Source organism: Leiobunum rupestre, chromosome 5 (assembly GCF_980474605.1).
Source record: "Leiobunum rupestre chromosome 5, qqLeiRupe1.1.hap1, whole genome shotgun sequence".
Classification (NCBI taxonomy): domain Eukaryota; kingdom Metazoa; phylum Arthropoda; class Arachnida; order Opiliones; family Sclerosomatidae; genus Leiobunum; species Leiobunum rupestre.
In genome coordinates, this window is record NC_143388.1 from 56,972,241 (window position 1) to 56,998,348 (window position 26,108).

Below are 26,108 nucleotides of genomic sequence, written 5' to 3' on the forward strand. Positions count from 1 at the left end.
ACAATTCAGAATTCCGCCACATCTTTAGTTGTTTGGAAGATAAAGGAGATACTCTTCAAGTTTCGTTGCCCGAAAAAGCCTTGGGAAGCAAAATTTGGACTCTTCTTCTGGTTTCTCTATTGACAATTTCCCTATTTTCGGGTGTCGTTCTCCAGCGAAATGGAAGAACGAACACTCTCGTGGCCAGGATCGGGAAAAGCTGCTTTATTTATTTCTCTCATCTCGTTTTGAACCGTAAATGAAAACTTTTTATTTGCTTTATTATACATGTATGTACTACTCACTTTGGTTATCAGCACATAGAAATCTCCCACTCATCTCATACTAGAATTTAAAACTATTTACTTCAAAATAAGATTTACTTGCTTCGACGATACAACCATTGGTGCTATCAAGCGTTGTATTGTAAAAATCGATTCAATTTCAATGGTGAATGGGAAAATAAAAATAATTATTTAACAAAATTACACCAAAAGCTATACAGCCACGACAAGTGCATCAATGGTGGTTTTTCTAAAATCTTAAATGTTTAGGATAAATCAAGCGTTAGTACTTGCGTCACGACAAACAAAGATGATTTCGAGTCTAAGTACTTTCCAGTCTCCACTCGCTTTCCTCTCGTGACCAAATTGAAAATGGTTTATTCTTAATATTATATAAAACATTTTACTGAGTTTATTTTAGAATAAAATGAAATTACAAGTGGTTTCTATACAAAATGTTTTGTCGTCATTTTATTCTAAAACTTGCTGCAATAATTTAAGTTTTGAATCTAGATATATTAAATTCTACCACATGAACTAGAAATGGTTATTACCCGTTTCGTCTAAAAATAATAATATCAAGTGGTATAGATCAGTCGGTTAAGAGCTGTCCAATAATTTTTCAATTGTAAGTCATTATTACAATGATTGTAAACCAAGTTTTTGATCGTTTGATAAAACAGTCGCGAGAATAACTTTCTCTACACATAGTCCATGATTGGGGCCCGGTTTAAAGGTTTCGCATTTGGTCCAGGATGGGCGAGAGGCGGAATTATTTCACCCCAAGAAAAATTAAATTCGTTTACCGAAGTATCCCGCCTTTCTTACGAGACTTTGCAAATGAAATCCCTCAAAAGTCACGTTTTTCCATTTGTTCCAACAGCAATTGGTGAATGCCAAGGCCAAGACCCTACCAGGAGACTCATCCACACCGGTTGGTTGATAGGGGCAGCCTTCCTCGTGAATCGGTTCTATTTGTGCAATATGAAAGGAGAATTGGCCACGAATAAAATAAAGTTCATCGACAGCATCCCGCAGTTATTGAGCAGGAGAGATATCAAACGTATCTATGCTGAATTGGGAAACTTCAATGAATATAAGGTATTAAATAAATTTAATTGAAAAGAAGTAGTTTTTGACACTACGATGATTTGCGTTTAAAGTGAAATGTCTGTACGATCATCAGTTCCTTCCACTGGTTCATTCTTGTGGTTCTAGGAACCAATATTAGCACTTTGTATTTGAGTCTTATTCCATCAATTAACGAAAAAATTAAAATATTGAAATGGCAGAAAAACTAATTGCTACTTTGTGATCTGCCTCGTTAATAATTAAATAAATACATGAGGGTACCGCTCTCAAATTGATCTACGAGATTCATAAAGCGATTGATATTGTTTTTAAATTTGACATCTTAAGTCATCATTTGAGTTAATCAAAATTAAATAAACACGATATTATTGCGTTAGTTAAAACATTTTATTTACAAAGTTAAAAATAACAGACCGACCACGCTCATTTTTGACAACAAACACCCGTGAAAGCATTGAAATCACGAAACGTAACGGATCATGGATGAACTTCGACCACGGAACCTCTTTAAATTATACACGGAAAAAGTTCTTTGGGGAAAAAAGATTAAATACAAAATAGATAAATATAAATGAAACAAGTTGGCAAGCTTTCCAAAATATACCTCTTCTCGGAAGAATTGTCCCTAGTGGTATTAATTTCTCGAGATGATCCTTAAATATATATCTCCGTAATTCAGAGTTATTTACTAAAAACGTAATCCCGGTTCCATCCCGCCCGTTATAAAATTTTTATTATAATTAAAATAAATGAGACGAAACAACAGATTTTAATTTATTCAAAATATTATAAATTAAGTAGTTACAACAGTGAGTTAGACGTACTAAAACAATGCACAATTGAATTTAACCCTTTTAACAGTACAAGTTTATCAGTTGAATATAATACGAAGCAAATTTTAATGAAATAAATATCTACAGATGGTATTTGTATTTTTCTCGCTTACGAAATACTTGCCGCATCTTTAACGCTCATTTTATTTCAACACTCGTAGACTTCCAGTTGACGTTGTGACACAAACCGCATGAAAAAGACCAATACCATCCAATTTACAATATCATATTATGACTCGCACACCCAGGAAATCATTGACTGCGTTAGAAATCGTAGATATCCAAATGTATTTACAAGAAGCAAAAACCTTATCATCAACAAAGCACAGAGAACCACTAGACTAACGGACAGCTCTCAAAGCAATAAACGTTAAATTATCGCCTTTACATTAACACAACTATATATAGGTCGATAATAAAACCCGTTAATAAATAACAAAAAACAAAGTGGACCACCCACTTATCTCGGCTGACTGCACTAAAACAAGATTTGACCTTTAAAATTTCATTCGTAAAAAATGTAGACTTTAAAAACCATTAATATACTCTTCCGCTAAGCTGAGTTTATAATTTTCCAAGCAGCGTAAATCTGTCGGTGGTTCTGTGGTAGAACATTCGCCTGTCATGCAGAAGGGCTTGGGTTCGAAACCTGGGCGGCGCTTTCGTTTTTAATCAACAGAGAATACGCTACACTGCAAATAAATCGTTCACCTTTAGATCACTATTGCACACATTGGAAGCACATACATGTGATCTATATATGTTCTACAAAGTGTTCCCATGTGTGCTTTTACGATCTCTGAGTGTTCACTCTTTTGAAAATATCGCTTCTAAGTGATCTCGGTTCACCTATCCGTGATCTTAAAGTGATCAGGGTGCACTTTAAGAACGCATAACACATTTAGAACACTAGTAGCAATGGTTTGGTACACTAAATTATCACTTTGAGAACACCACGTTGTAAAATTTTCTACACCACATAATCTCTTTTCGAACACTTTAAATTTATATAATGCAAATTGGTACACTATGCGTAACATCTAATAGTTTATATATCCTCTTAGCAGACGCTAAAGCTTGAGTGTGGCTGCGCCACCTAGTCTCATTTCGGTAGCGAATTGAAATTTCATACTTTTGTTTTATCCCCATTCGCTACTGAAAACTTTCGTTATGCCCCCTTTCGGCGGCCATCCAAAACATTTAGAGGATACAAATACGTAATGAAGTCAAAGCTACGAGAGCAGGGGGCTTAGCAGACGATAGATACACGGTGATCCCACTTAGCAGAAGCTAAGCTAAAGCTTTTGCGTCGCTGGCGCCACCTAGGTTCGTTTCAGTATGGCAAACACACTTATTTTCAAACACGGACAGTAGGCGCTGACTCTTATTCCTGTTTATCTACGCACGGCGTCTTTAGGCCCCGTGCATGAAGAGAGTAGATACAAGTAAATTCAAAATCGTCTGCTTAACTTTTAGTTTAGCCAAGGACTATAGTGTAAACTTAATAAAGTAGACTAAAATGAGAGCCACATGTGGTATTCTCCTCACTGCGGATAGCTATAATGCTGCCAGATATCTAATCTACGCCAGGGGCCTATTGCTTTTACATATTTATTTCCTTACACGGTGAGTAGGGGACAATATCGGTAAAACCTAGTTTTTTTTAAACAATTGTCAAAATGTAATAAAGTTTTACATTTAACTAAAACTAAACCTTCACGTTAATAAATTTTACTGAACACTGAAAATTAGAATCTATAACAGCTCTTTTCGTGCTTGACCAAAATAATGCACTACATCAGCCCCTTTGTAGAAGTGGCGTTCAATATTAGAGCACTAAAAGATCACCTGCGCAACAAAATTGGCTCACCTGTTCACTTAAAGAAATAAGGGAACACTGCTGTTTAAGTGTTCTACTGTGTTTCCTGTGTGTTCTTTAATTGAACAAGTGAGCCAATTTTGTTGCGCACGTGATCTTTTAGTGCTCTATTTCGAACTATTTCTGAAACACTTTCAGAATGCCAAAAAAGCACTACAAGATCACTCAGGAACACTAAAAACACACCTAAGAACACTTACACAGTAGTGTTCTCTTATGTGTTTGATAAGTGTGCTTTAAGTGAGCAAGTGAGCCAATTTTGTTGCGCAGGTGATCCTTTAGTGATTCACCTGTACACTTTTTTGAATTGCTTAAAGAACGTATTATTCACGCTTGTAGATCACTGTAGTACACTAGTTACACACACGAAGTACTAAATTCCAAATATGATCTCTTGGTGTATAGTGATCCGATTTTGTTGCGCACTTTTAGTGATTTACTAGTGAACCTTTTTTTTTGCAGTGTATTATTTAAATTTTCCTTTTATTATTTAAATACACAAAATATCAATTGAAGTTCTCCAATTTTATACGAATGTAGAACATGCCATTGCATCTAAATTAATATTATTTGAATTTACCCAAAATTATACTAAATTTCCCAATTTAAAATGAATTCAACCATGATTATTTCAGTCAAACCAATAATATAAAAACATAGCCAATATTATTTGGATTTGTCGAAATGTATTCAAATTTAACCAATTTCTATGAATTTGCCCTTAACTTTTCTAATAATAATAATAATACATATTTTATCGCACCAATAAGAGATACATTGATGTGCGTTTATTGCAAAACGGCGAAGGATTTCTTTCAAAAGAAATAGAAGTGATTTACTCTGTCAGAAATTTTTATAGAAGTTGACGAATAATTACGAAACTAATTGGTACACGAGATAATTTTTCAAACGCCCTTTTCCAAAATGGCTTCGCATTTCTTTCAAAATAGAACTTCGGGACTTTTTTATTCGACCATTTAATGAAACAGAAAAATTCAGATTAATCGGCGAATACTTACGAAACTTAAATGAGTGTGAGACATTTTGACAATCGCCATTTTGCAAAATGGCCTCGAATTGTTATTAAAATAAATAGGATTTATTGTCTTTAATAGATAATACTAAGTACAACATTTTAAATTAACGGCGAATAATTTTGGAAGTTATTGATATCCGCCAATTTACAAAATGGCCCCAGATTTCAAACAAAATATAAGTGGCTTATGTTTTTGTTCGATAATGTAACGTAGAAAATTTCTCATCAATCGGCAGATATCGCATCATAAGTTTTATATATCCACCATATTTCAAATGCCGTCGGATTATTAGGGAAAACTAACAGGGCTAATTCAATCAGGCAGATAATGTAACGTAAAATTCAGATTAATCGTCGAATTATTACGGAACCTATTGCACCATGAGTTTTATTGGTATCCACCACCTTGCAAAATGGCGTCGGATTTCTATAAAAATATATTGCACTAATTCACTTGGGCAGATAATATAATGTCGAAAATCTCAGATTAATCGGATTCAAATTACCGAACTTGTCGCACCATGATTTATATTTAGTTCCGCCATTTTAAAAAACGTCGTCGTATTTCTATCGAAAACTTAAAGGCTGTTTATATCGTTAAGATAATGTATTGTAGAAATTACCAAATTTATTTTCAAAATTATATTGCAGTAATCACAGCTCAAGTTTTGCATTATCCTTTAAATTACGACGTATTAATTAAATTTACCTTAAGTTCATCCTAAATAATTTTTATTCTCCTGTTTTTGTGCAAAGTAATTCCAAAAATTTAATATTTACTATTTATCCTTCGGATGGAACGCCAAAAAACTACGCAACTTCCAAAAGTTCGGAGAGCCTGATAAATACCACCAATTTTGCAGAGTGACAAGGGATTTATTAGAAGAGTGAACGGTTACTCTGGATGGAGGGAAAAACAATACAACTACGATTGGAGGGACGGAGGGAAAAGTGTTGGAGCGGGAGTCTTCAGGCGGAGGGACAAACAATACCACTACGATTGGAGGGTGAAGGGACGGAGGGAAAAACAATACCACTACGATTGGAGGGTGAAGGGACGGAGGGAAAAGAGTTGGAGCGGTAGTCTTAAGGTGGAGGGACGGAGGGAAAAACAATACCACTACGATTGGAGGGTGAAGGGACGGAGGGAAAAGAGTTGGAGCGGTAGTCTTAAGGCGGAGGGACGGAGGGAAAAACAATACCACTACGATTGGAGGGTGAAGGGACGGAGGGAAAAGAGTTGGAGCGGTAGTCTTAAGGCGGAGGGACGGAGGGAAAACAATACCACTAAGATTGGAGGGTGAAGGGACGGAGGGAAAAAAGCTGGAGTGATAGTTTTCAGGCGGAGGGAAAGAGAGTGCCTCTATGACTGGAGGGTAGAGGGGTGGAGGGAGAAGTGGTGGAGGTTGTTGCGATTCCCTCCAGAACTCCGGAGTTTTACTCAGGACTCTCTACGTCTAACAAATAATGTGTTTAATGAAATAACGCCTTCCTAAGTTCCTATATACATGACATTTTATTTTATGTAATTATGGAATTGTTATCATTTTTTAGCTTATCAAACGAATTCATAAACTTGCACAAGTAACACAAAGATCGGCGTTCTTTAGAAATATTTTACAATTATTATTTCAAATTTTAATAAAATATTATAATGATTTGTGGTTTAGTTCAGTAATTTGATATTTGTGTGCTGTATTGGAGTTTTTTCATAAAGGGCGTTTAGCTCGCCCTATTACATATAGTAGTAGTTGGTAATTTGAAAGATAAGACTGCAGCTAACTTTTACAGGTTTAACTCCCTATCGTAAAAATGCGTGTTTGTTCTAGACTCAATTATCTCACGTTAAGAAATGTATGGGAAATGGTGTGAAACATGCTATCACGTTCGAGAATATTCAATGAATTTGTGTTTTTTTTGTGTAAATATGTTTATACGTAGGTGGGTAGGTACGGGTGAGGATGGATGTAGGTAGGTGTGTAGCGAAAATGTACGGTTGTATTTTTTTGCAGGTATTTGTGTAAATGTATGTATGTATGTAGGTAGGAAGGAATGTATGTATGTATTTAAATAGATAGGAGTATCTGCATGGTTTTAGGTAGGCATAAGTAGAAAATTGTATGTGTTAGAACCCATTGTCTACAATAACATTGTCAAATATCGCCTTTGGGGGAAAGGTGATCAACATCACCCTTCGAAAATCCTGGGCTCTGATTTCCGTATATCAAAAATATGGTTTATACTCGAGACATAGTTATATTACTTACGAAATCGAATATTAAAGTGATAATTTTTCTAAGTCTATTACACTTTTTGGTATTGTTTCGGTGCAATATAAACTTTAAAATAGTCAAAAAAATATTAACATAATATGAACCCGTTTCAGATTTGACAAGTTTGGTGAAAAGTCTCAAATGTAACCTTAAAAATTTTGTGTGATGTTTTTTTTATAAGATTTGGTCTTTTTCGTGAAAACAAAGCTACTTCTACGGAGCTACAAATATCCTATCTACGTGTTCAGTGGTTTTATCATGATTTAGTAGTCCGCAAATTGTAGCAGTCGTTGTCCGTGACGATGGAAGTTACGCCCAGAACGTAGTTCTTCTAACTTCTCAATAATGCCATGTGTAGGGTGTACACAACACAATAAATCTAAAGCCACTGTCACACCAGGCCGTAAAAGCTCGTTTAAGTCGGTTTGGTTGTCAGTTTTGACCAATGAAATTGAGAAAATTTCGCCATGAAACCAGGTTTCGAGCGATCGTTTGACCGTGGCTTACACTTATCTTTCGGCTACAATTATTTGAACACAAAATTCAGTTGTCAAAGCGCACAAAAACATTCCATCTTTCAAAGAAGGTTTTGATCAGTTTCCAAATAAACCGAGGCTTACCAATACTTTGCGGTGTAATAAAATTAAACTAAAACTGGGAAGCGAATAATTTACCAAGGTGTAAAAAGTGTAAACGTTTTGTCCCGATGTAAGTTAAAAATTATCGCCTAGTAAAGGCTGTCGAGTATTTTAGACCGAATCTACGAACTAACCCCTGACTTGCTCAAGCGTTACCGTTAACAGCAGTGTGGAAAAAGTGGCTAGTTTAAGAAGCAGTATCAATGCATTTAATGATACATTTAGAGAAAATCCGACTCGGGGATGGAGACTCGGGTTTCCCAGAGGTATCGCTGCAATTTCGTGGTCCCCCCACGATCCCTAGTTGTTTTTTCAATTGCATGTTTTTCAATTTCTAAAGAACCACAGCGAAGGGAGGGGACTTTTGCCACGGATTGCGTGGAGGCCTGAGATTTGTAGCTACGCCACTACTTGATACATGTACTTTGGAACACTATGAATAAAATATTACTTATACAGGGTGTTAACTAAAAAACGATACAGAGCCAATTACTCAAAATGTGTTTTATGTAAGAATTTGAAATTTGCAGGTTACATAGAGGGTGCAGGGGGACCAATGATAATGAAAATTTAAATGACCTTGAACCAGGTCTTCAAGGTCATTCAAATTTTATCTCGAGAACTATTAAGATTCGAATTAGAAATGTGTTCTACGTTTAATTTTAAATCTAAACAGTTTGACCCGATCTAATTTGACCAATGGGAAGCCGAGAAATGTTAGACCAAAAACCATAAGGTCGTGTGTGGTATTCTAATAAAGACACGACATTTATGGGCTTATAAATCGAAAACTACCAGATCTAATGGATCAAAATTGTCGTGACACTCTAAACTGAGTGGGGGAGTTCGAAATATGTAACATATGATGACCTTGAAACATTAGTTCAAGGTCATTCAAAATTTATCTCGAAAACCATAAGGATTAGGAGAATGGTTCCAATCAGAAAAATGCCCGCCAAGGTTTTTTAAGTCAATTTACCTTTTACCCGAAGTAAATAAACCAATAAAACTCAAAATTGGACGATTTCTTGCGGTTTTGGAAAAATTAGTTTTTCACCGGTAGGTGTCACGCAAAATGTTCTAATGGAAAAGTTGTAGAGTATAACGAAAATTTTACACTAAATTTCGTTCGGTCGAAAAAGACCTATTATTCACTGAGTTAAAAAAAATAAGTTGTACTAGGAGGCAATAGCCTTTAACAAATTGTACGAAACATGTGCATTTCAGTTATACGTTTTCGAAAATAAGCAAAGAACAATTCGATCCAACCCTAAGTCGAAGCTGGCAGTCCTGACGTTCTCTTGAGAATAGGCGAAGTAGTAGGCAAGGATGGTGTTTTCAATGGCGATGTCCTGGAGACCACGACCATGAAACCTCGGATTGATATTACCCCAGTTGTAGAAGTCGCAGACCACTCTAAAAACCGTCGTATAACTTGGTCTGAAATTGGAAAATTGACGTCTTGCTAGAGTAGCGTTACGACAGCCTTCTCTAGCATATGAGCGCGCTGATCTCGAGTGTGAAGAGGCATAACTGACAACAATCGGCCGAGATAAGATATTGTTTTAACTTTGAAATGTGAACCCTTTAAATAATAAACGGAAAATTAATAATTTACGTTAAAAAACCACAAAAAGTAGGCGTAAATTTGGGCTACAAATCTTCGTTTTAAGATTTTACTCGCAACCACGTCGAAATGGAAGACGCATTTTTTTGTCTACTTTGTCTAATTAGGTGTTGGACGTAATCATTTTCTTTAACAATTACTTTTGGCAGAACTGAATATTCAGTACATAGCTGAAACCGTAAGTTCCCTACAGTAAATGTACATCTATGTTGTGATTATTTACGATTGTTAACCTTAATGGCTATTGCCTCCTAGTACAACTTGTTTCGAAGATGGGAGTGCATAGAGTGGAGGGATACATTTATGCCTTGGAGGGCCGACGGAGTAAATTGGTTAACTCCAGAGAGTAGAGGGTGGAGGGAAAACATTTTCACAAACGCCCTATCCCATTTTCTCCGGATCTTGGAGTTTCTATCCGGAGTCTTGAATATCTCTGGAGGGACGTAAGACGGAAGATATTTTCACTCCGGAGTGTGGAGGGATAAAACGTGGAGGAGGCATTTAGGTTTCGGAGATTGGAGGAAAAATAGCAGAGTGGGACAACGGAGTGGGCTAACGGAGTTAATTTTTTCATTGCGGAGAGCTGAGGAAGGAGGGTAAAGGGAAAAATGTGTACCTTCACGTTCCCTCCGGCTCACTCCGATATTGACGTTACTCTCCGGAGTAAGCCAGAGGATATTTTCACTCCAGACTGTGGAGAGATAAAGCGTTGAGGAGGCATTTATGTTTCGGAGATTGGAGGGAAAATAGTGGAGTGGGACATTTATGCCGTGGGGGCGAACGGAGTTCATTTTTAATTCCACATATATATGTATATATAGAGTGGGACTATTGTTTTCGTTAGAATGTTGTGAAGTGTAGTCGTCGTCGTCGTCGTCGTCGTCGTCGTCGTCCACATTTGCAACATCTTCCATATCTTTTGAACGGGGTGACATAACCCCACCGATTTTTCTAAGAATGCTTAATATGGTTGCCACTATCTGCACAACCAAGTTTCACGGGTTAAATTTAGTTAGCGGCGGTTTGCCAGCCCCCCCTTAGGCACTTCTAAAAAAAATACGCAGCCTTGCAATTTTGGTTACGATTGACTTTTAAATTTCGTTTAAGTTTTAATCTATATAACCGCTATACCTCTACAATGTGCGCACGTTTCAGCTCTGTCGTGGAAACAGGGGGCGCAAAAGCCCCCCTTTTCCGATTGTGAGCGTTGATTTACGCACGCTGATTATTACCCAACTGAGTGACTTAAAAATTTAATTTCTTTTTTAAATTACGTATTTATTTTAGCTCTAACGGTTTGCCAGGTTTCGGTGCCCAAGAAAAATTAGGGGCCCTTGGGCGCCGCATAAACCACATTCCCGCTGACGTTCGTTTTTGCCTTACGCAGAGTGCGTGATTTACGTATCGAAGCCGCGTATGGCCAGAAGTAACAAATAAGTGTGACACTTGCTTATCATAGCCGTGGATGGCCAGAAGTAACAAATAAGTGTGACACTACTTATCGAAGCCATGTATGACCAGAAGTAACAAATAAGTGTGACACTCACTTATCGAAGCCGTGTATTGCCAACGCTATTCGCGTGCGATTTTAGGTATAAATTTGAAACTTGATGAAGTTATTAGGATGGGTATTGCGGATATTTTACCAGAATTAATTTTAATTTAACCAAGGCTTAGCATGCTTTGGCCTAATTTTAACGCTATTCACGTGCGGTTTGAGGTATAACTTTGAAACTTGATATAGTTATCAGGGTTGGTATTCTGGATATTTAACCAAGGCTTAGCATGCTTTGGCCTAATTTTAACGCTATTCACGTGCGGTTTGAGGTATAACTTTGAAACTTGATATAGTTATCAGGGTTGGTATTCTGGATATTTTACCAGACTTAATTTTGATTTAACCAAGGCTTAGTATGCTTTGGCCTAATTTTAACGCTATTCGCGTGCGGTTTGAGGAATATCTTTGAAACTTGATTTAGTTATTAGGATGGTCATTGCTGATATTTTACCAGACTTAATTTTAAATTAACTAAGGCTTAACTTATTTTGGTCTAATTTTAACGCTATTCGCGTGCGATTTGAGGTATAACTTTGAAACTTGATATAGTTATCAGGGTTCGTATTGCGGATATTTTACCAGACTTAATTTTAATTTAACCAAGGCTTAGCTTGTTTTGGTCTAATTTTAACTCTATTCGCGTGCAATTTGAGGTATAACTTTGAAACTGGATGTAGTTATTAGGATGGTCATTGCTGATATTTTACCAGACTTAATTTTAAATTAACGAAGGCTTAGCATTTTTACGCAGTCTTGACTGGATTTGAGATACGGGGCTCAAACCTTTTATACATTTAAGAAGCTAAAGTCTGACCCTATGTTTAACTCTTTTAACGCGCGCCAAGGGTTAGTGAGCGTATGCGAATTTTCTTCGTAGTTCCTAGTGGATTTGAGATACGGAGCTCAAACTTACAATACAGTTAAAGAAGCTTACGTCTGACGTAATGCTTAACCTTTTGACACGCGCCAAGGCTTAGAGAATAATTAATTAATTCATCCATTTGGAACTAATATTACGGCCTTGGCCGACTTGTTTCACTCCGGATAGCTGACGAAGGAGGTTAGAGGGGAAAATGTGTACCTCTACGTTCACTCCTGTTCCCTCCGAAATTGTAGTTTCCCTCCGGAGTTCTGCCCATATATGGTACAGGATGCTATTGTCACAGAGTTTTATTTGTAACTATTAAACAATTTACAAAATTAAAGGTACTTACTACTTACCAGATACTCGGATAGACTAGAGTGACACAACAACGACTGTAAACCACGTGAGCGAGACAAAACTAAAGATCTTAAATGTTTTTCGTTTTTACAGGGCACAGAAAATTTACAGTTATTTGAGAGAGCGCTAAGGCCTGTATGGGGAGACGACCTTGTTTTCTCTCGTGAGGCGGCCATGTTCGCAACCGAATCTCAATTTTCTTATTGGATCGAAAATTTTGAAACTGAGCGCTGTCAGAGTTTTTACAAGGGCCAAAAGACGTATTTTGAATTGCCTAGTTTCGTGGTTCTCTCTGCAAACCTGCCGCCGTGGCTGAAGGAGGCAGTTAATTTTCGGTGAGTATAAACAATAGTGTTAGGAGGCCTGTTTTTATCATCGCATATTTTGAAGTGTCATTTCTTCTGTTTTTTTTTTATCTAATAACGCAAACATTGATGATGATCCTCTTTGTAAAAGAGTGTCATGAAAATCGAAAAGCAGACAAACTTTCGCTACAAAGAATGCCATCCCATATATTTTTGTACTGATGTTTGGTTTAAGAATTGTTCTTATATTTCAAAATTTTAATCATCTAGAGGTTTTAAAATTGAATAAATTTTTGCCAAATAGAGATTAAATACAGAATAATACTTCAAATGTAAAATAAATGGCTTTTGGTTTTCAAAATGCCAATTATTCATTAAAACCAGTTAACATTTTATCGTTGAAAATAATTAGCATTATCATCCGCTTTAGTGTCTACTTAGCCATCAAACTAATTGATTTTAAGATCAGGTTATGTCATATTTCGGATATTCATTCCAACCCTGGTTTTTATCGTTATATTGGATGAATAAGGTTATTTTTGTAAAACACCTTAGCTAGTCGTAATCGGTCTGTAGTTTCTAATAATGACAACTTTTTCAGAGTTTTGAGATATGTGGAGACAAGACAGATTCGGCCATACGTTTCCAGAGAAGAGTACCAATACGCTGCCGTGTTGCACAGAGACAACTCAAACATTCCACCTCAACAGACGTCTGTTCACTTTCTGGCGCCCATCTTCGAAGTGTGGTTTGGCGGGATTTTAATATCCTTTGCGGCCATTGCCGTCGAATTCGCATATTTTCTGGTTATCAACTGAAAGTTTTGACTCAATGACTTTGACAGATCGATTTTGAGAAGTCAGAAATAATTTTAGCGTACACTCTGTTTGAAAAGTCTTCGACAGCTGAAATTTTTGCCCTCTTTTTAATTCTGCTAGAAAACTATAATAGATAGTTCGATGAAACCAATTGCAACTTTTATTTATTTTCCAATATCTTTCGTTATTTATTGGTTTCGTCCGCCAAAAATTAATAGTTTGGCGGGAACCGTCAAAACTCATTTTTGACAACTTTTAAAATATTGGTTCTACGGCACTGACTCGCGCGTTTTTGAATTCACAATGGTTGATTCATATTTAGAAAGTGGAAAAATTATCCCTCTACAACCAACGGTTGAGAAGTTATCGCGTTTCCAAATTGTCGTCGAAGTAGCGTTATTTATAATCGCTTGATGCATTTTAGGTGTTTCCTAGTTTCGAGGAAAGTTTGGAAACGCTATAACTTCTCAACCGTTGGTTGTAGAGGGATAATTTTTCCACTTTCTAAATATGAATCGACCATTGTGAATTCAAAAACGTGCGAGCCAGTGCCGTAGAACCAATATTTAAAAAGTTGTCAAAAATGAGTTTTGACGGTACCCGCCTAAACTATTAATTTTTGGCAGACGAAACCGATAAATAACGAAAGATATTGGAAAATAAATAAAAGTTGCAATTGGTTTCATCGAACTATCTATTATAGTTTTCTAGCAGAATTAAAAAGAGGTCAAAATTTTCACCTGTCGAAGACTTTTCAAACAGAGTGTACAATATTTAAGTGATGAAATGCTTCATTAATTATGAGAAAACGAGAACAAAATACCGATATAAATAGCGCGAATGTTGACCATTAGCGCTCGCTGCAATCTGCTAATCTCAGTCAGATTTTCAAAAAAAGCCTAGGATTTATTCAAATCTGAACTTATCACAAATCGGCGTTCGAAATGTTGCATAATTTTTCGAATGAGATTGGAAATTCGATATGTAGTGAATTTTGTTTGTTTTTTCTTCTCTTATATCGGTTTTAAATACCTCTAAATTTAAGTAACCCTTATTTTTCAACATATTTTACCCTTATGTATTAAATTGACTTGGATTTTTTAGGCTATGGCTTCTTGAAAATCGCAATTTTAATAATGTCTGAATTAATGGCTTTAATAATCACCCGATGGCTAAGGCCATAGAAGTTGCCTTGGTCAGTAGCGAAGCTGATTATTACTTAACTATAAATAACATAACCCTTAACATAAGAACGATATAGACCCGCTATAAAGATGTTGGTTCATTTCACATTTTATAAGTACTTTGCCATTCAGCAATATGTTGCTCGGTACGATGGTATCTAAGGTCTTTGGCATTATTGATGATTTCAGAAATACGATGTTACTAGGTCAGATATAACCAAGGAGGAAGTTCTTTTATTGATATCGCTTATTTAATTCTCAATTACAAAATGGTTCGTGTAAACTAGATATTATTCGTCATCTTTATTAAATTCTCAATTTCAAAATGTTTTGCGTATACCACTAGTACACAAATCAGTTTGTACTAGGGATGCAGCAGGAAGAAGTCGTTCGAACTTGTTCCTCTGGGTCAGTTATTTAGCAGATGACTTTCCAAATTGCCTTAACAAATTGCATAGGTGCCAGCTAAAGCGAATCCAACCAAATACTTATGATTGTATTAATTGACTCTTTCATAATAAATCAGTTTAATGTAAGTTTGCCATTTCTTATGTTAGATTTAATAAAAATAATATTTCCCTAGATATGGGAAATTTCCCTCAATCTGGCATCACTGGAAGGAAATAATGATAGTTAAGAGCGTTTCACATTCTAAGTCTTACCCGTTGAATATGTTCAAGTAATGCAGTTTCCCCCTAATGCCATAGAATTATTTATGTTTTATAGTTAAAAATTTATAATAATGGTAATTTGTTAATTAAAAAAATTATTTTGCATTCAGTATGTAATTTTTTTTGTATTGGGTAGTCGAAATACTCAAATATTTAAGAAAAAAGCAAAGTCAAAAAATATCTCGATATGGTTCCATATCAGGTTTTAAGAAGTACCATAAACAAATTCATAACTTTACCATCCGAGTTACATGCGATTTACCATTTTTTATTCATTAAGTTACGGAGATACAGTGCAACTTAGAAAATATATTTGAAAAACACTACAAACGAAGATGTGCGCGTCCTAGGCAACAAGCGGGTTTTTTGCTTATGAACTTTTTCCCAGTAGGTGTTTTTGAAAAATAAAAATTAGGTAGTAGAGACTAGAGAGTATAGCTCAAGGCACGAGTATATTAATTTTCCGGGCTGTATACCAATTCCAAACAATTTATCACCATGCGCTCTCACTATTAATCCTCATTTACAAAATGTTTCGTGTTGACCAGATATTATATACTAATTTCATTTATTTCACAACCACAATGTTTCGTGTTGACCAGATATTATATACTAACTTCATTTATTTCACAACCACAATGTTTCGTGTTGACCAGATATTATATACTTACTTCATTTATTTCACAACCACAATGTTTCGTGTATACCAGATATAGTTATAGTTAGTTAGTGTAGGGAGCTGTTGGCTCGCGTGGCATGAAAGACTTGCCTCCACCCTCTTACGCATTGTAACCCGGCCAACTGAATTAATAGCTTTAAAAGTCACTTGTGGACTTGGGTGATAAGCCTAGCTGATTATTTTTTTAACCCGCCACCTTTATGACGTTCTATAAGCACAATTATTTTCTTTTATACCGTATATTTTTAGCTACCGTTATTTTCTTTTCTATAACAAAATGATTCGTGTATAACAGATAGTTTTTTCAAGCTTAAAATATCATAAAATCATTAAGTATTTCGTAGTTATCTCATTCTCGGACTTATCGTTGAAGGATAAAATCCATTTTCAAAGGTTAACGAGTGACAGTTGCGACTTACGCTGGGACCAAAAGTTTTTAATAACCTTTTATTTTATCAACGTTTCTGGGAACCGTGGTTACTATCCTACAAGACTCGGGTGGTCCCCGACTATTAACTATCGCGTGTGAAATGCCAAGAGGTTCTTTTTCCATCTAGACTTGAATAACTGTACAATAATAATAGCATTTCGGCTACCTACATGGTTCCGCCGAAGAGAGTCAACGAGCACTTAGACTTTTTCTTTTAAATATATTTGAGAACTTGTATCGCCTGCCAACGAAATGCTGCCGTTATATACTTGAGCAAGGACGCGATACATGCGTTTGTTGAGTGTTGTATTTATTTCTTACGCGGCTATGTTTCCCTCACACACAGATGACACGACGAAGAAACACCAAAATTCTATCCATCGTGTGGCGCAGAATATTTAGCTTTCGAAAAGACTGAAAATTGTACTTCAAAAGGGCGGCTTCTGTAGAGACGGCACAAGGAATTAACTTACGGCCTGCTTTCCTTCACAATAAAAAATACTGACTTTTTATTTCATTTAAAATTTATACGGTTTCCACAGCACGCTTTAATTAATCAGATCACGTTTTTATTTTATTTATGTTCAATGAGCATAAATTTGAATATTTTACAAACATGTCCTTCGATAACTTTAAACGTTTATAAAGTGAAATATAAGATACAACAAGGATATCTTTGGAAACGGATACTTTTCCACGTGGTTTGAAAACTTTTTGAAATATCCGATAGGTTGCCCCGTAGCCCTCCAGTATAAAAGATACGCGCCTTCACTCTAAACCATGAGCGTTATTTTTGCGTTCAAAATTAATCAAGTTAATTCATTTTTGAACAAGCCATTATCGAGTCCTTCACAATTAAAAATGATCATTCAAATTTGAACAAGGCCACATTTTGTTTTTCAAATGTAAACAGACTCATTTAATATTAAACCATCCCTAAATTAGGCCGCTTAAAACTAACCAGAAAGATTCAAAACTACACGTTCGATCAATTTTGAACAATCTAAAATTTGGACAATCAAAACGAACCAAGACCATTCAAATTAACAATTCCCTGCTGGAGTTCATAAAGTCAAACAGATGTATTCTACTTTATCGCCAAAATTAAATGATTAAAATAGGTACGGTTTTTTCACAATACACCTTTTCAGTCACCATAGAGTCACCTAGTGGCCACCGCGAGAAGCTCATAAACTGCTAGATTTTTCTAAGCAGACAATTTTGAATTTTAAAACTACATAGTGCGCCTGCTTAGTACATTTAGCGTAGCCAGGATTTGGTTTCGGGGAGTGCACACATTTGAAAAAAGTAAAATAAAAAATGTGTACATAAATTGTACAATAATACGTTTCGGGGGGGGGGGGGGGCGTTCACCCTGTTCCACCCCCTGGCTTAGTAGATGGTCGCTATGTGGCTCTATGTTAACTGAAAGGGCATATTTGTCACACCCTTGACATTCAAAATATTTTTTTTCCTTTCTACACACCCTGAAGAAAACAATCCAAACATAGTAATTTGCTTTAATGAATTTAGACTACTCGAATTAAAATATTACATAAAACTCCTAAATTGAACGCATTAATCATTAAATACCTTTCAAATAATTGCACCCACATAAATACAATGGTCTTACAATTTACTGACTTTGATTAGAAAAGAAAACTTTATTTTAGTTTTAAGTTTTTAATTAGTACTCTATTAGAATGACAACCGTCTAAATGGATTTAAATAATGTATTTTTTACCAGTGTTTGATTTTTTATTACTCTACATTAGACAGCATATTAAAACTGAATGACGAGTCACGGCTCGAAACATCTCTTCGTTTTTAATAAAATACAATAGTTTATTTTATCACCTAATGACGATTCTATTCTTCGCTAATCAACACATTTTTAAATTATAATCTAACCACCGTGATATTAACCCAATGGATTTATATTAAAACTAACTCTTAAAATATTATTAGTAAAGAATGTTTGGTTTACGTGTTCAACACAGTGGCGTAGCTTCAGATTTTGGACAACGAAGTCATTACTGGAATTATCTACCGAGGGCATTAACAGAAAGTAGGGAAGGACTTTAAAAATAGTACTTCCAAAACTGAGAAAGCGTTACGTGCACGGCGAAAAGCAAACGAAAGTGTATCGAAGTTTGTACTCTGCAAAGGTTATGCACCATCATTAGACATTTGGGTGCGAGGAATTGATTTAGTATGAGTTTCTACATTACATTCGGAATCGTCTATGTGTTATTTCCCAAATAAGACGACTAGTAAATTCCGAAAATATTTACCGGAATATTCGAAACTTCAGAGAACCTACAAGACGTGACAGTCGAAAATTATATTTTCGACACGGACACGCCTGCGGAAGCGATTTACGTGGGTATCTCGCTAGAGGTTTCCGTTTATTTTGTCTGGTACCCTGGCGGGCATGTTGGAATTTTCGAAAGATTGAAGTGTCGGTCAGATTAGGACGGTAACGTTCGCTGTTGATTTGGACGCCAGCCTAAATTATATCTTCGTATATTCCGATATCGTTTAAAGCAGGCATAGGTGATGTACACATACCTCTGGCTCTGCTCCGAATAACGAGCGTGCAAGGGGAAGACGGTGCTTCGGTGGATTAAGAAATTTCCCGACCTTACTATCTGCTGGTCTCCGCCTATCCTTTCAATCCATGAAAAAATAACGTTAAGTGATAAAGTAGTCCCCGTTAAGTTTGACCTTGAAGACTGTAGACACCCTTTTAAATAAAGCGTACTGGAAATCTACATTCATCATACGAAATGCCTCATGAAACTTTAATCAGACAATCAGTCGGACTACGACCGACATTTTTTAAGCTAGTTTGGACATAGTCAGTCGGTTATTGGATCTTTACGCCTATAGCACGATCTCACTGTTCAGCGAGGACACCGTCCTGGAAATTTAATATTCTCCCCTTTCGACGGGCAATCCCAATTTTAAAAAAGTTCGTGAAAACTGGTGCCCAAGTTGCGGTGGACGTTAACTGCAGTTGGTGTACCGATTATTGACTCCCTTAAAAGTCACAGCACGACTGTGGAGAAGGAAACCGTTTAAGGACGTAGTGAAACAGAAAATGTCCTGAAACGGGGCTTAAAGGAAACGTCAAAGGAAAAGGTTAATCAGTTGACTCACGACATCGTATCTCCAACCTCCCGTTATTTTCTCTTAATATAATGGCTATAACGACGCTTCCGTTTTCGTGGCCGAAACCGGGTACAATTACGAACGAGGGGGCTTTAAGTTTCAGGCTTTAATAGAGGATCCCACGCCAATAAATGCAAAGAGAGTTTTTTAGGCTTTCTTTGGCGTCGTGTACATCATTTGAGGGTCGCATTGCCCGAGTTGCCGTTGGGGTACCAATGGTAAGTGAATAGAGGAAAAACAACCAATGCAATGATAATGGAGTTTTATTGTAACTCAAAGTTCAAATTAACCCTAATACAAAACACTTATCAAGAAACTTAGAAAGTTGCGCTAGCTTACTTTTCCTGAGGGGCCAAGGGTTCAACTAAAGTAACGGAAGGGCTGGGGCTGATTCTGGAAGACACAGCTTTGATACTACAATAAATTAAGGGATCTGACAGATTTCGGATCGGAAGATTACTTACTAAATTATTTAAATAAACTCTGGTTTTATGGGACAAATGGTTGGGGGATCCTACCATGCGGTTATTCATTTCAAACATCTGATTCTACGGGGTCAATCATAATAGTTCAAGGGCGTCGCATAAATAATCACCCAATGAGGGCCTGATATAAGCAACTATAAGCCAATATACACTTTAGCATAATAATCCAAAACAATTCAAAGAAACAAAAAAAAGATTTAATACAATTACCGCCGACTTTTGACTGAACTACTTGTCATTCCGCGCACAAATACTTCTTCCAACACTGTCTTTTGGATTCACCACACTTCACTACACCGTCCTTTCCAGAAGGACACGACTCGTGCACGTACTTCTCGCGCTTTTGACCATCGCCCACTCTCGACGCCCACGTTCCTTCACATTTGACTCTGCGCTACAGTTCACTCTGCCCAGGAAACTCCCTTTATATCCCTGGCTTATCTTATCTTTTAATTTTATCGGGATAACTCCCGCAGCGTGATTAGTAGAACAAATATTTAGAGCGCGCCTTCTAGTTAGTAGATGGCGCCTCAATTTGGCTCTCCTCTGCCCGCTTGGCGAAAAAGAAAAATAATACTATCGTCTGCTTCACTTTAAGCAGCTTCGATCCCCTAGAATACCCCTTGTTTCACCCCATAAGATGTCAGGTTCCGTCTAACGTTGGTGCCGCTATTGTCTGTGACGTTTATTTGTTGTGTTGGTGTCTAAGGCTCTAGCCATAACCATATCGTGTGACTCTAAAAAAAAGATGTCAGGTTCCTAACATGGCACACATACATCAGAATTCACGAGCATCGGTTTTTTCTGAATTAGTCCCACTTACTAACGCAAGTAAAGTGGTGATTGGGTCGAGTACAGTACCACCTGTAACATCAATGAAAATTCAACAATTACGTCCGTATACGTTTCAGAGTTTCTGGCAACGTTCAACAAGGCAAAAAGTTACTCCATCTAAACTATCAGGATTCAAGAAAAGATCGAGATTTAACCCCCAAGGAACGATTGATTCGATGGGAACTGTTCACATCCCTAACATGATGGATTTAAAGTAAACATTTATTCAACGAGTTATGCATTCACGTGCTTGGTGGAGTCAAATGGAAAGTACAATGCGAGCTGGATTCCCTATACATCAGGAAAGTAAAGTTGACTCCTAAAGTTGTAATTTCCCAACATGAAATAAACCATAGCTCGAACCAAATGCAACTCTTTCTCTTTATAAGGGGAACTTAAATTTGTTCGTGGATCAATTAAAAAAAAAGTCCGTTTTCCTCTCATAGAACAAAACACGAAGCCCACTTTGATTTAAGTCTTAAAGCTCAATTCCTGAACGTCACTAGTATCCCTGATAATGATCTGTCCCCCAATTTTCAAGAGAATGAGTACATGAGATCGTATAATAACCTTTTCGCCAAATATTTCTACAATATGCTATATGAATCTATTACCGTTAACATTATTTTACGGTAATTAGTTCTTGAAGAGATATATTTAATTTAAATTGTCAAAAGACTATACATTTTAAAATATTGGAACATATATAACGGGAGGAGCTATTATTACATATAGCCATCATGATGAGGAGGGGGGGGGGGTCCAATTTTGTACCAGCATTTCTTTTGATTCTTCGGGCACCCAGAAGTATATATCTTAATCTTACCAGTATTCGGTATAGTTTCACACATCATTAGACATCAGACCGGAAAAAAGAACCATTTGGTACTTTAGGTATACTGTATGCAATATTAGCTATTGGAATTTTGGGGTTGTGGTATGAGCCCACCATATATTTACTGGAAAAGATGTTAACTGTCGCGCTTACTTTACTGGAGCGACCATTATTATCACGGTACAGTAATTAAAATTTTTAGTTGGCTAGCTACAATACACAGACCAAAATAAAATAATTAAAGTTTAGGGGTTGTATTTTTTGTTACTATAGGAGGAATAACAGGTGTTATTTTAGTAAATTCTACGTTGTCGCAAACATTCTTTGTATATTATCGATAGGGGCTGTCTTCGCGAACCCCATTATTTACAGGCCTACCCAGGTAGCAAAATCACGTGTTTTTCACGAGTTTTTTAATAATTTATTTCACGTCTGTACGCATTTCTTATCCACGTGAGTTACACGAGTTTTGAAATAATTTATTTCACGTGTTACATCCACGTGTGTCCACGATGGATCATGTCCGTCTAAATCACGTGTGTACGCATTTATTATCCACGTGAGTTACACGAGTAAAAACACCTATTCAACACCTTTCAAATACTGACACCATTCGAACACTAACCTTACACTTAAATAACACCACCCCAGTAGCACATGAAGTCCGCTTTTGGGTCGGGTGAGGGTCGCTCAGTCGGATAAGGGTCAGTGTCGGCTTGTACTCTTCATGCCGATCAGTTTCCGACCGTAATATTTTCGAATATTTTCGTTAATAGTCGGGCCGACGACACTATAAGAGGCTTTAATCGACCTACATCGTGGGATAATTTTGAGTCGGATTTTGCGCGTCATTTCGACCAGAATTTGACCATTATATTTTCGAATATTTTCGTTAATAGTCGGGCCGACGACACTATAAGAGGCTTTAATCGACCTACATCGTGGGATAATTTTGAGTCGGATTTTGCGCGTCATTTCGACCAGAATTTGACCATTATATTTTCGAGGAATTTCGTTAATAGTCGGGCCAACGACACTATAAGAGGCTTTAATCGACCTACATCGTGGGATAATTTTGAGTCGGATTTTGCACGTCATTTCGACCAGAATTTGACCATTATATTTTCGAATATTTTCGTTAATAGTCGGGCCGACGACACTATAAGAGGCTTTAATCGACCTACATCGTGGGATAATTTAGAGTCGGATTTTGCGCGTCATTTCGACCAGAATTTGACCATTATATTTTCGAGGAATTTCGTTAATAGTCGGGCCGACGACACTATAAGAGGCTTTAATCGACCTACATCGTGGGATAATTTAGAGTCGGATTTTGCGCGTCATTTCGACCAGAATTTGACCATTATATTTTCGAGGAATTTCGTTAATAGTCGGGCCGACGACACTATAAGAGGCTTTAATCGACCTACATCGTGGGATAATTTTGAGTCGGATTTTGCGCGTCATTTCGACCAGAATTTGACCATTATATTTTCGAATATTTTCGTTAATAGTCGGGCCGATGACACTAAAAGAGGCTTTAATCGACCTACATCGTGGGATAATTTTGAGTCGGATTTTGCGCGTCATTTCGACCAGAATTTGACCATTATATTTTCGAATATTTTCGTTAATAGTCGGGCCGACGACACTATAAGAGGCTTTAATCGACCTACATCGTGGGATAATTTAGAGTCGGATTTTGCGCGTCATTTCGACCAGAATTTGACCATTATATTTTCGAGGAATTTCGTTAATAGTCGGGCCGACGACACTATAAGAGGCTTTAATCGACCTACATCGTGGGATAATTTAGAGTCGGATTTTGCGCGTCATTTCGACCAGAATTTGACCATTATATTTTCGAGGAATTTCGTTAATAGTCGGGCCGACGACACTATAAGAGGCTTTAATCGACCTACATCAAGGGATTATTTTGAGTCGGATTTTGCGCGTCATTTCGACCAGAATTTGACCATTATATTTTCGAGGAATTTCGTTAATAGTCGGGCCGACGACACTATAAGAGGCTTTAATCGACCTACATCGTGGGATAATTTTGAGTCGGATTTTGCGCGTCATTTCGACCAGAATTTGACCATTATATTTTCGAATATTTTCGTTAATAGTCGGGCCGACGACACTATAAGAGGCTTTAATCGACCTACATCGTGGGATAATTTAGAGTCGGATTTTGCGCGTCATTTCGACCAGAATTTGACCATTATATTTTCGAGGAATTTCGTTAATAGTCGGGCCGACGACACTATAAGAGGCTTTAATCGACCTACATCGTGGGATAATTTTGAGTCGGATTTTGCGCGTCATTTCGACCAGAATTTGACCATTATATTTTCGAGGAATTTCGTTAATAGTCGGGCCGACGACACTATAAGAGGCTTTAATCGACCTACATCGTGGGATAATTTTGAGTCGGATTTTGCGCGTCATTTCGACCAGAATTTGACCATTATATTTTCGAGGAATTTCGTTAATAGTCGGGCCGACGACACTATAAGAGGCTTTAATCGACCTACATCGTGGGATAATTTTGAGTCGGATTTTGCGCGTCATTTCGACCAGAATTTGACCATTATATTTTCGAATATTTTCGTTAATAGTCGGGCCGACGACACTATAAGAGGCTTTAATCGACCTACATCGTGGGATAATTTTGAGTCGGATTTTGCGCGTCATTTCGACCAGAATTTGACCATTATATTTTCGAGGAATTTCGTTAATAGTCGGGCCGACGACACTATAAGATGCTTTAATCGACCTACATCGTGGGATAATTTTGAGTCGGATTTTGCGCGTCATTTCGACCAGAATTTGACCATTATATTTTCGAGGAATTTCGTTAATAGTCGGGCCAACGACACTATAAGAGGCTTTAATCGACCTACATCGTGGGATAATTTTAAGTCGGATTTTGCACGTCATTTCGACCAGAATTTGACCATTATATTTTCGAATATTTTCGTTAATAGTCGGGCCGACGACACTATAAGAGGCTTTAATCGACCTACATCGTGGGATAATTTAGAGTCGGATTTTGCGCGTCATTTCGACCAGAATTTGACCATTATATTTTCGAGGAATTTCGTTAATAGTCGGGCCGACGACACTATAAGAGGCTTTAATCGACCTACATCGTGGGATAATTTTGAGTCGGATTTTGCGCGTCATTTCGACCAGAATTTGACCATTATATTTTCGAGGAATTTCGTTAATAGTCGGGCCGACGACACTATAAGAGGCTTTAATCGACCTACATCGCGGGATAATTTTGAATCGGATTTTGCGCGTCATTTCGACCAGAATTTGACCATTATATTTTCGAGGAATTTCGTTAATAGTCGGGCCGACGACACTATAAGAGGCTTTAATCGACCTACATCGCGGGATAATTTTGAATCGGATTTTGCGCGTCATTTCGACCAGAATTTGACCATTATATTTTCGAGGAATTTCGTTAATAGTCGGGCCGACGACACTATAAGAGGCTTTAATCGACCTACATCGTGGGATAATTTTGAGTCGGATTTTGCGCGTCATTTGACCAGAATTTGACCATTATATTTTCGAGGAATTTCGTTAATAGTCGGGCCGACGACACTATAAGAGGCTTTAATCGACCTACATCGTGGGATAATTTTGAGTCGGATTTTGCGCGTCATTTCGACCAGAATTTGACCATTATATTTTCGAAAATTTTCGTTAATAGTCGGGCCGACGACACTATAAGAGGCTTTAATCGACCTACATCGTGGGATAATTTAGAGTCGGATTTTGCGCGTCATTTCGACCAGAATTTGACCATTATATTTTCGAGGAATTTCGTTAATAGTCGGGCCGACGACACTATAAGAGGCTTTAATCGACCTACATCGTGGGATAATTTAGAGTCGGATTTTGCGCGTCATTTCGACCAGAATTTGACCATTATATTTTCGAGGAATTTCGTTAATAGTCGGGCCGACGACACTATAAGAGGCTTTAATCGACCTACATCGTGGGATAATTTAGAGTCGGATTTTGCGCGTCATTTCGACCAGAATTTGACCATTATATTTTCGAGGAATTTCGTTAATAGTCGGGCCGACGACACTATAAGAGGCTTTAATCGACCTACATCGTGGGATAATTTTAAGTCGGATTTTGCACGTCATTTCGACCAGAATTTGACCATTATATTTTCGAATATTTTCGTTAATAGTCGGGCCGACGACACTATAAGAGGCTTTAATCGACCTACATCGTGGGATAATT